Raw genomic sequence first — 17,470 nt, forward strand, 5'->3', positions numbered from 1 at the left:
ACCAGATACTGGAAGAAAGAAAAGCATCAGACTGTGACAGTGGGACACTCAGAACCCTATGGGAGGGTGGCAGGGCCTCCAGTCAGACCAACGCTACTCAGAGTCAGCAGGGGCTCCACGAGAAGAAGACAATCTCAATTTTCCTCCACAGGCAGAAGCTCACTCTCTTCCTTTGAATTAATCACCACAGCTGCCAGAGGGACAGCCACCTCAGGCTCTGGTCCTTCACGTTTCCTGCTGCCCAAGGCCAGCAGGTGAATAGATGTCCCAGCAGGAAGCTCCTGAAATGAAGACACCCGTGCTTCCCTCTATTTAGAAAGCCCAAAGTTCCCCCAAGAATCCCCACCACCGGGGTCTTGGCTTGCCCCGCACTGACATCCCGGGCAACAAGAAACTCCTCCACACCAACCCTGGAAACAGAAGTGGTTTGCCCTCCTGGCTGATCTACCTTCCACCGAGTCTCCTGGAAGACCCAGAATAACAGCAAGATATATTTCTCTCTCTCTCCACAAAAATGTTTTTATTCTGTCTCTTCAAGTATTATTTTATTAAGGGATCATACAGTCCATGGCTCAGTGGAAACACAGTGGGCCACAATTGTGAGCTTAATGTGTTATAATTGTAGAGTATATAATATGAATCTTGTGTGCAAATGGCTTCCATTTTATCCAATTTGTAGGTGGCGTATTGAGACGATTTTCGTTGTTGTTGACTAAAATAATCCAGAAACGCGGTATATTGGTTTTTACTATTTAAAATGTCTCCCCCATAACATCAACGGTAATAAAAGTTTTACTGGAGAATTTTTGCCAGTGGACATATTTGAAACTAAAGGTTTATTTCTATATAACGAGGGCTCAGTACCGTCTGGTTACAAGACTAATATTATTTCCCATTATAAATGTTGGCTAATCAAAAAAGCTTTTTGAAAAAAGACACATGAAGCAAAACCAAGCTCTAGTAAAGCAGCTCCCAATGGGCAACTTGAGGGAGTGTTAAGTGTTGGCCGGCATCAGCCCCTGGGATTTGGGGAAGAGCAGCACTATTCTCCAGTGCGTTATGTAGAGAAAGCTAACAATCGTTATATAAATAACAGAAATAATAGAAATTTTCATGGCCAGCAGGCTGAAACAACATTTGAAAATTTTCATGGTAATAATCTTGTCCCCTTCCAACCCTGCCGCAACCCAGTCCCACTGCCTCTAAGTTAGGAAGGCCTGAGCGATTCTACCTGCAATCCCAGAAGATGGACGTGTGCCAGGGGGAGGTGAGCAGAGGAAGAAGGTCAGCTACTCGGTTTCCCATCACCCTCCTCACGGACTGTCACTTAAATCCTGGTTTCCTGGAGTCCGTCTTCAGGAGATGTGGTTGGAACCAAGAGTAGTCAGACTTTTCCAGCGAAACTTCCCACCGGATATCACCGTTTCTCCTACTTCCTTCCTAGCTCCTTGGCCAGGATCCTTTAAAAAAACATGCCAGGCACTGTTTTAAGATCTTTCCTTATGTTGCTTCTAAACTCTTACAGCAGTCTGTGAAGAAGCTTCCGTTCGTAGACCCATTTTACAGATGAATTATTGTCCAAGGCACAGGAAATGCTGCGCCTACTAAGCAATGGAGCCAGACCCTTCCATGGCCCACCATACACTTGACCACTGTTTGCAGCCCTGCCTGCCCCACATGTTCCCCCAACTTGCAGTGAGCCACTCGCCGAGCTCTCAGGGACGTCACTTCGGTCCATCCTCCCAACAGCCCCGAGGCATTGGTGTGATCCCAGAAAACCAAGTCCCAGAACATTCCAATGGCTCCCTCCAGGGTCCACATCAAGAGAGCACGTGGTGGGGGGTCCATTCCTTTGCACCTTATTCCAAAACCCACCGCCCTTCCCAACCGTCACACAGCTTCCTGTTTAAGGTGGATATTTTCAGTTCACGTGAGGGCACATCCAGGGCCAAATAAAGGATCTGTGAGAGAAGGGGCTTCTCCTCCATTTTGTGGCGGTCAGGCCTTCTCAGCAAGGAGAGCCTCTGAGTGAGGTGTGGGTTCAGTGCAAAAAGGAGGAACTCTCCAGGCCTATCAGTGTTATTTTCTCCACCTGAGATGACAAATCTCATTTCCGCTGTGACCTTAAATTCTGATAGGCATGCCAAGTCTAATCACTAAAACACACACACACACACACACACACACACACACACACACAGGTGAAAACCAGATTTGAAAAAACCAGTCAAGACTGCCTATAAAAGACACATGAAACCCGCATGGCGGCCGCTGACTTAGAACCCTGGAAGGCGGACCCAACCCATCATTCAGGTTTCTGCTACATCTCTGCTTTCAACAGCTGTCATATGCTTCTCTTTAAAAGGGCCAAGATTTTATTGTTCTAAAGATTTATTTATTTATTTGAGAGAGAAAGACAGAGAGTGGGAGGGAGAGGCAGAGACCGAGGGAGAAAGAAACTTGAGCAGATTTCTTCGCTGAGCACAGAGCTCGACGTGGGGCTCGATCCCAGGACTCTGATATCATGACCTGAACTGAAACCAAGTGTCGGACTCTCAACCGACTGTGCCACTCAGGTGCCCCAAGATAGTATGGGTTTGTTTTGTGTGTGTGTGTGTGTGTTTTTTTAAGATTTTATTTATTTATTTGACAGAGAGAGAACATAAGTAGGGAGAGAGGAAGATGGGGGGGGGCGGGGGAGCGGGGGGGAAGCAGGCTCCCTGCAGAGCAGAGAGCCCGATGCAGGGCTCCATCCCGGGACCCTGAGATCATGACCTGAGCTGAAGGTAGAGGATTAACCCACTGAGCCACCCAGGTGCTCTGAGAGTGCAAGATTTTAAAACCACGAGCTACTTTAGGCAAATGAAAATCATTTTGAATTTTCACTGGACTGACCGGCATGCAGGGACTCGGATTCTGTAACTGATTGTCACTCCTAAATATGTTTGAATGATGGTCTTTCATCGAAGAAAATAATAAATATGATATCTCAGGTTTGCAAAATGCACCGACCGGCCCAGAGCCAATTTTGCAACTATCCTATCATGTGATTTCCCTCAGAGAAGGAGGCCGGATTTATGGAACCACCATTATCAGTCTGAGGACCCAGAGGAATGCACTGTGACCCTTGTCCACACAGCCGGGGGCTCAAAGCCTGGTAGACAAGATTCAAAGCCCTAGGAAGTGAGGTGATTCTCACACAACCACCAGCGAGGACGACACCCTCGAACCCAGATCTCCTGGACGGGCCGTCTACTGCTTCTCGGCACCACAACTCTGTGAACACAGTTTGTACAAGAATAAGGAAGGGCCAGGGTGGCCATTTCGAGGTGGATGGGGACAGAGTATGTTTAAAAAGCAAATCAGGTTCCCTGATTTGAGCAAATTAGATCCCTTTCTCCCCCACAGTCCTCAGCTTCCTCGCCTTCTGGAAACAAGCTCTTCTGAGGTTGCAAACAGCGCCATCAGCATCCCTGATCTTGCTCCCACTGAAAACTTAAAAAAAAAAAAAAAAAAGTGGGGGGGGGGAGAAATTCTCTTAAAAAGATGAAGAAGTTTACATATGTTCAAACATCCGCAAATCCAAGCTCCTTACTTGTCCCATGTGGTCAGGGCCGAGCGCAGACATTCAGCAGCCCAGCGCCCGTCGCTTCTATTCGAGAATGCGGGGTGAGTTTATCGGGTTAAAATCGGCTTTGTTTGGGTCTGCGCCGCCCTTGTTCCCCGGGGGCCCCACATAGGGCGCCAACATGGCCTGGAAGAGGGGCATGTCAACTGCCCCCCATCACGCATTGTCGCTGCGCAGTGAACTGGAGGCTCCGAGGGGAAGGGAAAAAAAGTAATTCCTCATTTTCATCCCGACCAGGGTTCCCCTTTTCTTTGGCGGCTCGGAGCCGCAGTAATCCGCATTCACAGCGCCCGGCCCCGGGTTCCTGGAGGAGTTCTCTCCGGTTCTCCGGCATTGTCTTCTTCTCTGGGCCCGCTTCTTCCAATAGTGCTCCTTGAAAGCTCTTTCTCCGACAAAAAAGGACCAGCTCTATAATAGCCAACTTGCGTCCTTTCTTCTCTCTCTCTCTCACCCTTTTTTTGTAAGCTTTCCGACCGAGCCGGCCTATTTAATCTTCTTGAGGCGTTCAAGATGTCACTTACCTCTGATGGTGGAGACAATGGAGAAATCCTTCCAGCCTGAATGCCGGGCCTTGCTGAATGCCTCTGGCCGCTTTGAAGAGGCTTCTTGGAAGTCTCTGTTTCAGCCGCTGTCCCGGTGGCCCGAGTGCGGGTTTTTTTTGTTTTTTTTTTTTTTTTTTTTTTTTTTTTGTGCAATGGCATGCACGTCCAGGCGGCCTCACCAGAGGCAGCTCCGCAGAAAGAGAAGGGGACGGCTTTCTCATCGGAAAGACCCCGGTTCAAATCCCAGCTCAGACGTGAGCTTATCGTTCATGTCGTCCTCCAGGCCTCAGTTTCCCTATCTGTGAAATCAAAGTGAGAGGAGTTCCCACGTGAGTGTGTGGCAAGAACTGATTACAGAAACTCTGTGTGTGTGTGTGTGTGTAGTTAATTGATTGATTGATTATATAAGTTCCTGGCAACTGGTGTGGAATTCTGCCATTCCTCTCTGATGGAGGGGAAAAGAAGAGTCCAATTAAGTCATGAATGGGAGAGAAGGAGCTAAAAGCCCAGAAGCCTTGTCACCTTTGTGCCCTCCCCCTCTGCCTCCAATGTATTGCCAGGCCCTGTTGACCCGTTCCTGTCCCACTGCAGGCCTAGCCTCCCGGAAGGACTTTTCCCAGCGCCTGAGCCAGGCGTCACTCACTTGCTGCAGAACATCTTGGGGCTCCCTATTGCCTACAGGATGAAAGGGAAATTTCCTCTTCGACCTCATCTCCCACCTTCGCCTCCCAGGAGCCCCACCCTCCAGCTGCCGGGCTCTCTGCAGTCTGTTTTCCAGCCTTGGCTGGGGCTCTTCTGCAGCTGGGGATGAGGTCCTTCCCCAGCACGGCTGCTTCTCTGATCTCATCCTCGGCCGCCCAGTGCAGGTACTTCCGCCTCCTTAGACCATGGCCCTCCCCGACAGCACTGGGCTGGCTTCAGGGTCCCAGACACCAGGGAGCTCCTCCTCTGGGCCAAGAAACTGGGGACTCAAAGGAGAAGCAGCACAGCCCCTGACCTTGAAAAGCTTGAAGCAGCCTGTCAGGAACCAGCTTGCTTCTAAGCCCTGAAGGCCAGGGTTGTCTCACTCCCCACCGAGCAGGGAGACTGGTACCCAGCACATCCTCGGGCTCTCAGCTGTTGAATGAACGAATAGGGGCGTTTCATTTTATCAAGAACTTTCAGACTCATCAAGGCACATACTTTTCTGTGAAGCAGGCCTTATCCCCATTTTACAGCTGACAAAACTGAGGTACAGACAGATTTGCTGACTGGCTGACCAGACCATGGGTCTGACGCTAACACCCAATGCAACCCCCACTGGCACAGAAATGTCCCTCCCCATCCCCAGAACAACTTTTAAGAATTTGGTCATGTACGGGAGGTTATCAGTGGAGGGATTGCTCAGAGAACTCCGAAGGACGAAGGGGACCTGAGTGGTCAGAGGCCGGTAGCCCAAGGGGATGATGTGCGGGGGTCAGGGCTGCCCCCTCCCCGCGCTGCCCCCGGGCGGCCCGCGGGCCACTCACGCCGTGTGTATGAAATATACATCGCACACCTTCCCCGAGGCCCCGCGTGCGGCGAGGGCGAGCCGCGCCTTCCCCGAGCCGGTACAACTTTTCATTTCCCATATCAATCATGAGAACAAGTTGAAGTTCAGATAATGGCAGCTTGGTTTCCCCTAATTGTTCGGGATTTGGACTGACTGTTTGCACGGCAGACTGCGGCCACTGGGCTCCCGGCGGGGGGCTGTGGCCTGCTCTTTCTCTAACAAACCCGCGTTCATGCGTCCATTCAGATCCATCACCCTGAGATAAACTGTGAATATTGCCCTTTGTCGCCGCTGCATTCTTCCCGGCATCGTGGGGGCACTATTTACGGATTTAAAGGTTCATTTGCACAATTCTTTTGTCAGGAGCCCGGGCGCAGACCGGCCAAGGGAGGGCTGCCTCTTCTTTCTGGGTTACTGCCCCGGAGCTCTCCCTGAGCAGAATGGACATGCCTGCCCCCCGGCTCAGCGCGAAGAATGTCAATGCGAAAATTACATTTTTTAAATGACCTGTCTGCTTCCGTGGCCAGGGAGGTCACCAGTTCACAGAGGGCGGGGTTTTGGGTCGCCACCCAGCCCTTCAGCGGTGTGCACAGGGATAGGGGATCGGAAGAGTAGCCGGGGGTGAGATGTGACACTGTGCCCGGTGCTGAAGTCTTCACACCCCGGGGGCTGGGCAGAGTGCCCTGTGTGCACCTTCCTACTCACACCTCCCACTTTCCAGTAGCCGTGAGGATTCCCATTTTACAGGGCAGGAAACTGAGGCTCCAGGAGTTCAGAGGACTTGCTGGGGAAAAAAGCCACACAGTAAGGAGATGGTGGTGCTGAAATTCAAACCCAGGGCTCTCGGACTCCTGTGTTCCTTCAGATCTAATCCCCAACTACCTACAGCTTTGATCAGAACACCCAGAAGTCTCAGCTCTGAGCGAGGTGGTAAGAATCTGGGCCCGAAACGATGTGGCCCAGAGATGCCCGTGATCAGGTGTCAGGGAACATAAACGCTTTATTGTGTCCAGGAATCCCATAACCCCTGAGACCCTCCTCGGGCGCCACCTCCTCTGGGCTCTCACCTTGATTTCCTCTGCCCTGGGCAGCAGCCCTGTGCCAGCTTCCTCTCCCATTTTTGGCAACTCTCACTTAAACGCCCTGATCGGCTCCCCCCTCCACCAGATGGCAGGCTCCCTGCGGGCAAAACGGAGTTTTCAGATCTGTATCTCAGCGCCCATCGCGGGCACACTGAACTTCTGTGCGAAAATGACAGGGTGAATGAGTTTTGTGCAAGATGGGGCAATTTCTGAGAAAAAGAATGATTCTGCGGGCAGCCGCACAGTCATGCAGCTCTACTTGGAAGAGCTCAGAGCCCGAGGAGAGAGGAGGCAACACCATGGGCTCACCTGCTGCAGACACAGGGAGGAAAAACAAAGAAAGAGAAGAGCTCTCATCCAGTCTCAGATGCTGGGTTCAGGGCCCCACCAAGCTCCAATCTGTTTCATAAGAAATACCTGCTTTGGTCTCTTTCTTTCCCTCCCTTTCTCCCTTCTTTTCTTTCTTTTCTTTCTTTCTTTCTTCCTTCCTTTCTTTCTTTCTTTCTTTCTTTCTTTCTTTCTTTCTTTCTTTCTTCCTTCATTTCTTTCTTTTGAAATTAGCCCAGACTCTATGTCAGTCAGAATGCAGCCAAATGCCTGTGCTTCCAAGACTCTGCGCTTTATCACAGCAGACGGAAAACAAGGAACAGGAAAGAAGGAGTTAAAAAGGCGAAGTGAACGAACACCGGGGTTTGGAGGTGGCGAGGATGCTGAAGGAGATTTTCTTTCCCTTAAAAAAAGAACAGAAACTCTATTCTTAGTATTGTTATAAAGAATACTACACATCTTCCAATACTCCCAGTGCATCTCAAAATAAATAATGCCACATTTGCATAATCTTGTAAAAAATTTGAACCTTCCCAAATACAAAGGGATGTTTTTAGAATATGAGTATTCTAGTATAATATTAGTATTCGTGAATACTGTTAGACAGAGGCATATAGACACATATACACATAAACACACACATATATCAGTGTGATGATGTCAGTTTAAAAACCCAAAGCACAGGGGCACCTGGGTGGCACATTTGGTTAAACATCTGATCTTTGGTTTCAGTTTTGGGGTCCTGGGATCGAGCACCACGTCAAACACCACGGGGAGTCTGCTTGAGGATTCTCTCTCTCCCTCTCCTTCTGCCCCTCCCCCTGCACCTCCCGCTCTCAAAATAAATAAATAAAATCATTTTTTAAAAAGCCATACAAAACTATATAAGCTGTATACACCCAATCATGAGTTGTGTGTATGTGTGTATATATATATATATATATATATATATATATATGCACATATATATATGTATATATATGCATAGAAAAAAGAACTGGAAGAAAATTTGAAGAAATTGTTGGCATTGATGATTTCCAGACAAGGATAGGATGATTGAAGGATTTGCTATTTCTTCATACTTTCTATAATGTACACATATAATCAACACATTTTTAATGAGCATCTCTGATGTGTCAGACATGTGCTAGTAGCTAGAGACACCGCCAAGACAAAAGCAGACATGGACGTGCCCTCTGGAGTTGGTGTTCTTTGAAGAAGGTGGAGGCAGGACACAGACAACAGAGTAACTGCAGAATCGGTTACTCACGGCCATGGTCATGGGCAATGTGAAAAGGGGGCAGGGTTCTGTGTCAGGGTGTAACAGAGAGGTCCAGGGGGGTTGTAGGGGGTGTTGAGAAGGGTTCAGAGAAGGTTTCTGTAAGTAGTGTTTGTGCTCAGCTCTGAACAATGAGTAGGGCTCATTGTAGACAAAAAAGAGAAAGAGGTCAATACAGTGGTATTTAATACTGTAGCTTCCTCGGCATCCCTTCCACTCTCTTGAACCATCCCAAGGCTGGAGAACCAACCAACAGGTGGTTGGTTTTGTGTGTGGTGGTAGGGAGAGAGGAAAGAGATTTCCTTTACCCTTAGGTCTAGGGGTAGATCCTGGTTATTTTGACCCAATTAAGGTGACCTCATCCTCCTTGCGCCAGCCATCCATTTAGATAACTTAGGCTCACTCTAATGCATACATAGCACTCCAGCGACCAAGGAATCAGTTCAGGAACCAGCAGTGTAGTCAAAAAGACCTAAAAGGGGATTTGCCATGGTCTCTTGAGCAGGGTAGGAGGGCGCAAGGATCATCACTCTTTAAGGGAGCCGTAACAAACCAGCTATTACAGTCCTTTCGGACAGAGAAGTTAGTGGGTATAAAACATAAAAGACTTCTGTAGCCCCGTGGTGTCATGAGGGAAGCCAACACTGGGATGAAGGGCAGAGACATGGAAGGAAACTGGATGAATTTCAAGGGCCAGGCTATTCGAGGTCTCATGGGACATGTAAGGAATTTGGTCCTTACTCTAAACACAGTGAATTATCACTGAAGCAGATTAAGCAGAGAAACACTGTGAAGAGTTCTGTGCTCTTCAAAGACTGGTTTGGCAGATTGTATACAAAATGGATTTGTAGGTGGGAAGGTAGGAGATTGGTGAATGTAAGTTGGGTAAGAGTGATGGTAGGGTAGTCAGAGATCAATGGACAAATAGATAAGATCAAAATACTAGGACTTGGCAACTGATTGGATGGGAAAAGTAGAGAGAAGGAATGAAAAGAAGGCATCCAAGATGAGCCTGACATTTAAGGCTTTCAGTATTGGATGACAGGGACATCCCATGGTCATACCAAGGAAGACCAGGAAGACCAGGTTGAGGAAAACACTCTTAAGTTCTTTCTGGAATATATTGAGTTTAAGGACTGTTTGTTATATCTCAGTAGAGATATCATGGGAGTGATGGACAGATGGGTCTTGAAATTCAGGAAGTCCTCAGTGCCTAGATGGAAGCTGGAGTCTAGATGGTAGGTGGTTAGGAACAAGCTGACCCTACCCAGTTGGAAGAAGAGTATCAAAGAGTTCAACATTTAAGAGTAAGGTTCGAGGAGACCACAGAAGAAGTTTCAGTGAGACAAGAGAAGAGAGGGCTCTAGGAGAGTGTGTGGCTAATAGTGTTGAAGGCTGCTAAGTGTCACATAAGAAGGTAACTGAAAGTTTTTTTGGATTAATGAATTGGGTGACTTGGAGTCATGATTGAGGAAGGAACCAAGATCAACTTGATAAGCAAGTGGGAAGAGAGAATAACATCAAGCAAACAAATTTGCACAGAGGTCTCTGACTTAGCCACGTTCAAAGAAGATGGAGAATCTCTTCTGGGTACAAACTCAGTGAGCTGGGATAGTGAGTTCAATAGCTCCAGAAAGCTGGGTTACATTCCTCATGATTCTACAAATCTGGGGATGTGGCATAGAAAGGACTCTTGTTGGAGCACACTGGGCGTAGAGATCCACAGATAAGTGGACCTGCCTTATTTGCTCCCTTCTCTCTACCTTATTCATTCATTTCGTATGGATTGGCTGAGTTGCCTAGAAGAATCAAACCAGCCAATGGTGATACTTATTCCTAGATTTTTACTAGTTCCCTCCAGCTGCCCTAACAAATTAGCACAAACCAGGTGGTTCAAAATCACAGAAACGTGTTGTCTCATAGTGCTCAAAGTTGGCAGTCCAAAATCAAGAAGCCGGCTGGACACGCTCCCTTCCAAACCTCCAAGGGTTGATCCATCCTTGCCTCTTTCAGCTTCTGGTAACCCCAGGTGGCCCTTGGCTTGTAACTAAATCACCCAAATTCCTACCTACCTACCTCTTCCCATGGCCACCTTCCCTATGTGTCTCTGTGTCCAAATTTCCTTTTCCTTACAAGGATGCCAGTCATATTGGACAGCAGACCCAGCCTACCCCAGTATGACCTCATTTAACTTAACTAATGATACCTGCCATGACCTTATTTCCAAATAAGGTAGTATCTGAGGTACTGGGGACTAAGGCTTTAAACTATCTTTTTAAGGGGACACAATCCAACCTGTAACACCAGGTCTGAATCTTTACCGTAGGCTCTGCGAGCTGATGGCATAAGCGTGCGCCAGAAAGATCCATGGCCATCTGCACTTTTTTTTTTTTAAAGATTTTATTTATTTATCAGAGAGAGAGGGGGGGAGAGAGCGAGCAAAGTCAGACAGAATGGCAGGCAGAGGCAGAGGGAGAAGCAGGCTCCCCGCTGAGCAAGGAGCCCAATGTGGGACTCGATCCCAGGACTCTGGGATCATGACCTGAGCCGAAGGCAGCTGCTTAACCAACTGAGCCACCCAGGCGTCCCGCCATCTGCACTTTTATCCACCTTCGACATATCCCTCACCATTTGGCAGCAGGAAGACTGATATGGGCTTAGGTTGGACAAAGAAGACAGTGTGGAGTGAAGTGGTCTATTCAAGGTTTGTCCTCACATGGTCATGTCACCCATGGTGGGGTTGCCTCCCACATTCAATTCCAATGACAGGAACTACAAAGCCCTTCTTGATTTCCTAAGAGGTTGGAGATGAGATGAGATGTTGTTGACTCACTCCACACTCTACACACACATACAGTGTGCTTTCCCTCCACCAAGCCCTGAGAACAGGCTGACCATGGGACTCTGCTCCTTACCCTTCAGATTCCTTATCTAGTAAGGGAACCCGGATGGGGGGGGGGGTACCTTGAGAGCTGGATGTCTGCTGAGCCAGATGGTACTGAAAAGCCATGATGGTGGAAGGGGGATGTGCTTTCTTTCCTCCCAATTCGTACCTGTGATCATCAGCCACATCTCCGAAAATCCCAAAGAAGGAGTGTCGTATACCAAATGGGCCAGCCAAGGGAGCTGCTGCAGGTCATTTTAAAAATTTTTTATTCTTACAGTTTGTTTGAATCATGAGTCCTTGGTTCCTTCTACACATAACACAATAATGTTTCCCTGTGGCACATCTTTGAGGAGTGCTAGCTGATAGGGGCGGGGCAGAAGCCTGGCTTCCGGTCACATGATGAACAACATCATCCGGACCAGTGCAAGCCACACACTGTGGAGAGTCCCTTACCTTGATGTTCCACCCAATGTGTCTTGTGAATAATTGCAAATCCTGATGCCCATTAGGAAGCCTCTCTGGGACTCGCTTGGCTCCTCGGTGCCCAGGGAGCTCACATGACCTTGCCCTGTCGGTGGATAAAAAATAAGGAAGGTGAAAGAGACTTCACACATAGTCGATGCTCAACAAATGTTCCCTGTCTTTGCTTCCCCATTTGCCCGTGTTTCGCTGAGGTACAATATTTATGGAACATCTGTTTTAGGCACAGGTGAGGCAGGAGTGAGTAAAACAAGTCATCCGCTCGCCTTCTCAGAGCCTCCATCTAGTGGGAGGGAAAAGACCATAAAGAAGGTGTTTTTCAAGTGAGGATAAGTGGGTAGAAGGGAAGGATAATCTGATAAGAAACAGGACGAGGAGCTACTTCAGAAAGGACACTCAGGGAAGGCCACTCTGAGGCCAAGGAGGTCCCCTCAGCCCCGTGGTGATCTGGGGGCAGACCACAGAAGGCCAACGTGGACCTGAGGCAGGATGCGAAGGCCGCGCTCCAGAAGCGGTGCTGAGGCGCTTTCACCAGGGGTCAAGGGGTGAGAGGGGAGGACGGCCAGATGGGCAAAGGCTGGATCCCGAGGGATGCCACAGGCCCTGGCAGGGGCTGGGTTTTCTTCTCAAGGTGATCAGAAACCACTGCTATGTTCTGAGTGAGAGTGTGGCTTAAAAGTCTGCTGTGGCTATGGTGTGGAAAATCGATGGGCTGAGGAAAGAGGGAAGCAGGTAGACTCCTGGGGAGTCTTCCTCAGTTGCCTGGGCAAGAAACAGAAGAGGCTTACACCCACTAGGTGTGGGGAGAAGCAGGTAGATATGAAGATATTTCGGAGGTAGATTTGAGGAGAAGTCAAAAATTCCAGTTGAATGTCAAGATATTGGGGCGCCTGGGTGGCTCAGTGGGTTAAAGCCTCTGCCTTCGGCTCAGGTCATGATCCCAGGGTCCTGGGATCAAGCCCCGCATCAGGCTCTCTGCTCCGTGGGGAGTCTGCTTCCTCCTCTCTCTGCCAGCCTCTCTGCCTACTTGTGATCTCTGTCTGTCAAATAAATAAATAAATAAATAGATAGATAGATAAATGTCGAGATATTACCTTTTACAGGAACAATGCTCTTTAGTCCGTTAGGAAGACTAATCGAAGTGTACTGAGAACTTGACAGGTACCAGTAACTATGAACACAGCAGGAAAAGAGCTAAAATGTAGCCAGCACTTTTTATGTACATTTACAAAATGTACATAATGTCACACACTTTGTTTCAGACTAAAGCCCACACAGCAATGGAATTCTAGGTATTTTTCTGTCTTGATAACATACAACCCATCACACATTCATAATACAGACCGTGGGTCCGACTGCATTTTCTTCACTCCCACAACACGTCGTCTATGTGCTTGTTTTCCAAGACTAGCCAAAAGTGTTTTCTGTGAAGGAAAAAAATGCCTTTAAACCTTGAGCAGTTGATTTCTTTACTTTTTACTGGTGTGGTTCCCCAGGATTCAATACATCAAGTGAGATCATAGGAAGTCAAAGAATCCATACAGGTCTTGTGAATGTACAATGCAGTTTGTTGAGCGTGACTGAGAAGTTTTAAAGCAGCACTTTAAATTATTTTCCAAGAAAGAGGTTCATTTCTGGACAGAAGGAGTTGATGTGCCTTTTGGAAGGCACTTTGGACTAGGAACCAGAAAGCCCTTAGATCTGGTTCTGCCACTGACTGTGTGTCCTTAGGGAAGTCACTCTCCCTCTCTGATCCTCATTTTCCCTATCCAGTAGTAATAGCGTTTGTCCTCGCATCACACATCCTTGTTGTAAAGATCAGATGAGCGTTCAAGTCCACAAACACTTTGAAAACAGTGGCAGGCTAAGTTAAAGGAGGGTTGTTCACTCGCGTGCCTTCCAAGTCACGCTGACAGCACTCGCCCTTGGCCATCACTTCATACTAAGTTAGCACAGGCTTCACGCTCGTGAGCAGTGCCAGTGACTTCTTGCCAACATGCTCTCTAGAAGCGATGCCTGCTGGACTAGCTGAGCCCACCAGACCCTCCCACATCTCAGAGGCGACTGCAGGAGCAGGCTCCCCTCACCACAGACCATTTTCAAGGTTTTGTGATTGAGAAGTTTGGAGACCGGGAGAGTGCGAAAAGTTAGCACCTTAATTGTTGAAAACTCTCAAAGATTCCAAACTTGTAAATCATGAAAGGCCACTGTTTAGCAGGCTGGAATGCTTTTGAAAAAGACCAGTGATCAGAGATTGGCCTCGTTAATAACCACAGTAAAACTAGCTCTTGAAGCTCAAAGACGCAGCTAATTAGGGCAGAAAAATTCAACCTCAAATTAAGAGTGTGTGTGTGTGTGTGTGTGTGTGTGTGTGTGTGTTTCTGAAGTGTAAAAGCCTTTCTCCCAGAGAAGTATGTCTAAGTATATTTTGGATACGATCCAAGATCCACTGTAAGACAAAGCCAGGACCGCAAAAATGTCAGGGTGGGGTTAATGAACTCCCCAGAGCATCTGTGTGCCCATCTGTCCAGCAAAAAAGGAATAACCAACTTCTTCGTCTAGAAGATTACCTAATCCTAAACTTTGAAAAGAGAAATTCAAAAACGGAGATTCTCGAAGGACGAGTTATCATACTTTCCAGTTTTTGTTTTTATTTTTGCTTTTTAAAGTAATAACTTGTGTCCATGGCCCAGCGTAGTCAGCACTTGAGAACTTCCTGAGAAGGTCTCTAGAAGGTTCTAGATAATGGGGATTTAGATACAACTATCCACTGGCTCCTGCCCGGAGAATCTTGTATCTGCTCCAGACCAGAGCCTGGTATGGCAAAGAAGCTCAACACAGGTTCAGACCTTCCTCTTTCTTTCTTTCTTTCTTTCTTTCTTTCTTTCTTTCTTTCTTTCTTTCTTTCTTTTTTCTAATAAACATATAATGTGGGGCGCCTGGGTGGCTCAGTGGGTTAAGCCTCTGCCTTCAGCTCAGGTCATGATCTCAGGGTCCTGGGATGGAGCCCCGCATCGGGCTCTCTGCTCAGCGGGGAGCCTACTTCCCTTCCTCTCCCTCTGCCTGCCTCTCTGCCTACTTGCGATCTCTTTCTTTCAAATAAATAAATAAAATCTTAAAAAAAAAAATATATATATATATATATATATATATATATATATAATGTATTTTTATTCCCAGGGGCAGACCTTCCACTTTCTGAGAAGAGATTTTCCCCCAAGGAAAGGTCAGTGGCAATGGACTCAAAATTTGCTGGTGTTGTAGATTAGACGAAGTCTCAGAGCCCAATGTCTGTTTATCAGCTGTCTGATCAGTTTAAACATAGAGCAGCCCAACAGCCTGAAAGCACGGCCTTGTCAATATTACTGTAAGATTTTGTCACTTTGTAAAATGTCCCAGCAGAAAAGAAACGGGAAATGAAGACATCAGCTCAGTTGAGCAACCCAGTGCCCATTTTCTCACCACTGACACTGCCTATAAGGTGCAAAAGGGCAGTAACTAAACAGTGAAGAAATTCGGAGCCACAGTGAACCCAAGCTAACATGAGCCGTGCCCAGCAAGGAGCATTCGAGACCACAGGTCACTTTAGAGCAAATAGCACAGGACCTGGCCCTTCCTTGGGGAGCAACACCACCACAGGACGGCCTTGAGAGAGGAAGTCCTAATATCCAGCTAAAGACATTAGAGAAGATCCACAGGTGCTGGGATCACCAGCCCCATGCTTAAAGGATGGCTGGGTTTCTGACATGGGACAGTGGGGCAGAGGGTAACGTTTACTCCTCAAAATACGGTCCACGGAGCAGCAGCATGGGCACCCCCCAGAAATGTTAGAGATGCCAACTCTCAGGCAGCATCCCAGACCATCCCAGAATTTTCAATTAAGCGGGATCCCCAGGTACCTAGTTTGCACATGGGAGTTTGAGAAGCACTTCGCTAGCTGGACCGCACGGAGTTCCATTTTGCTGAACATGATCTCTGGACAGTTTCAGAGTGGGGCAGACACATCTACCCAAGTAAGAGGGATCAGAAAACCCTGGCCGTCGTAGTCACGGCTATGAGGCTCTAGGAAAAGCAGTTTTCTCCTTCTGAGGCATGGTGTCTGCATCAGCAAAGTTGATCCATGAGCCCCGTTCTGCCCACTTCTCGAGTCGGCTTCGAGAAGCCTCGAGCTAACACGTGGGAAAGCGCGTTAGCTGAGCACCCATTTTTGCTGATAACTGGCCGAACCTTTTCTCTCACAAAGTGCTCTTATTGGAAATGAGAATGTTAGATGTGACCACAGCTCCCCAGCATGGGCTCTCGTGGGTCATGGCCAGTGGAGACAGCTGGCGAAGCTTCCAGAGAATGCTTCCTTCACAGAAATATGCTGTAGATGGCGACGGGCAGAGCCCAGAAAGGACCATGCAAGAGCCTGAGGACCCATCTGTCTTATAATACCTGGATGTCTAAGGTGAAAAGAGTCTAAGAAAACACCAGCCCTGCCCTCAAGAAGCCTACAATCTTGCAGGGATTAAAACCTTACCGTAGTAGACCTTCAAAGGATATTCAAAAGCACAAACCCAGCTGGCCGGGCTTCTTGTTGTGGTCACTGAACCCTCAGAAGTGGTCTATGCAGGCTTGGGGAAGAGGCAGAGGACTGCGGTGTGAACCCCATTTCGCCTCTCAGTCACTGGGATCCTAGGAAGATCCCCTCACTTCTCTGAGATTCGACCCCCTCACATGGCAAATGGGGTACAGATAACATTGCCCCCGAGGGCTGTTGTGCAGAAAAGTCAAGTAGGAAGTAAATATGTCACACAGAGGTATCCTCCCTTTCCCTATCACATGCCTCATTTTATTCTCTTCTTGGTACTTAGGATTACTTAACCGTTTTCTGAAAGCAGAAACTGAGTATCTCGCTCGCCGTGGTATCTTCAGCACCTAGAACAGTGACTGGCACAAAGTGCTTAATCAGAGCCTGTTGAATGAACGAACCAATATTAACACTCCTTTTGCCCAGATATGGATCGTTCTGGAGCTAATTTATATTTTCGTGTTTGCAACTAGAATCACAAGACCCCATGCTGCCTCCTGGAATCCACATCTCACACTTGGAACGAGGGTTGGTCTTGAGACTCAAGGAAAATGGCAGAAGTGATGGCGTGTCCCTTCCGAGGCGAGGTTACCATAAGCTGCAATTTCCACTCCTGCCGCTCTGTCACTCTCTTGCTCTGGGATCACTTGCTCTGGGGAAGCCATGTCATGCCCTAAGGAGAGACCCACATGGCGAGAACTGGCATCTCCCGCCTACAGCCATGTAAGTGGGCTTGGAAGTGGGTCTTCAGACCCCGCCTTCAGAGACCACAGCCTCGTGTGGGACCCGGAGCCAGAACCCAGCAAAGCCACAAGCGGTCCCCAACATTCGGAAACTGTAAGAGATAATAAATGATTGCTGTTTCTAACTGCTAAGTTTGGGGGGTAATTTGCTACACAGTAATAGATAATTATCATGTTCCCACTAAATGGCCTCCAGATCCTTGGCTGGAGGAAAGAGATGAGCCTCCCCAGCCCAGCCTCCCCGTCCCAGGAGCAGGTAAAACGAAGCAGGGCCAAGATGCTGAGTTATAGGCAAACATGCCTTTAAGAGGATTTCTCTCTTTCCTTTGAAAAAATGACATCCATGGGTCTGGCATTGTCCTCAAGCACTTTGTCAAGCTCATTTCCTAGTACAACAG

The sequence above is a fragment of the Mustela lutreola genome, chromosome 9 (assembly GCF_030435805.1).
Source record: "Mustela lutreola isolate mMusLut2 chromosome 9, mMusLut2.pri, whole genome shotgun sequence".
Classification (NCBI taxonomy): Eukaryota; Metazoa; Chordata; class Mammalia; order Carnivora; family Mustelidae; genus Mustela; species Mustela lutreola.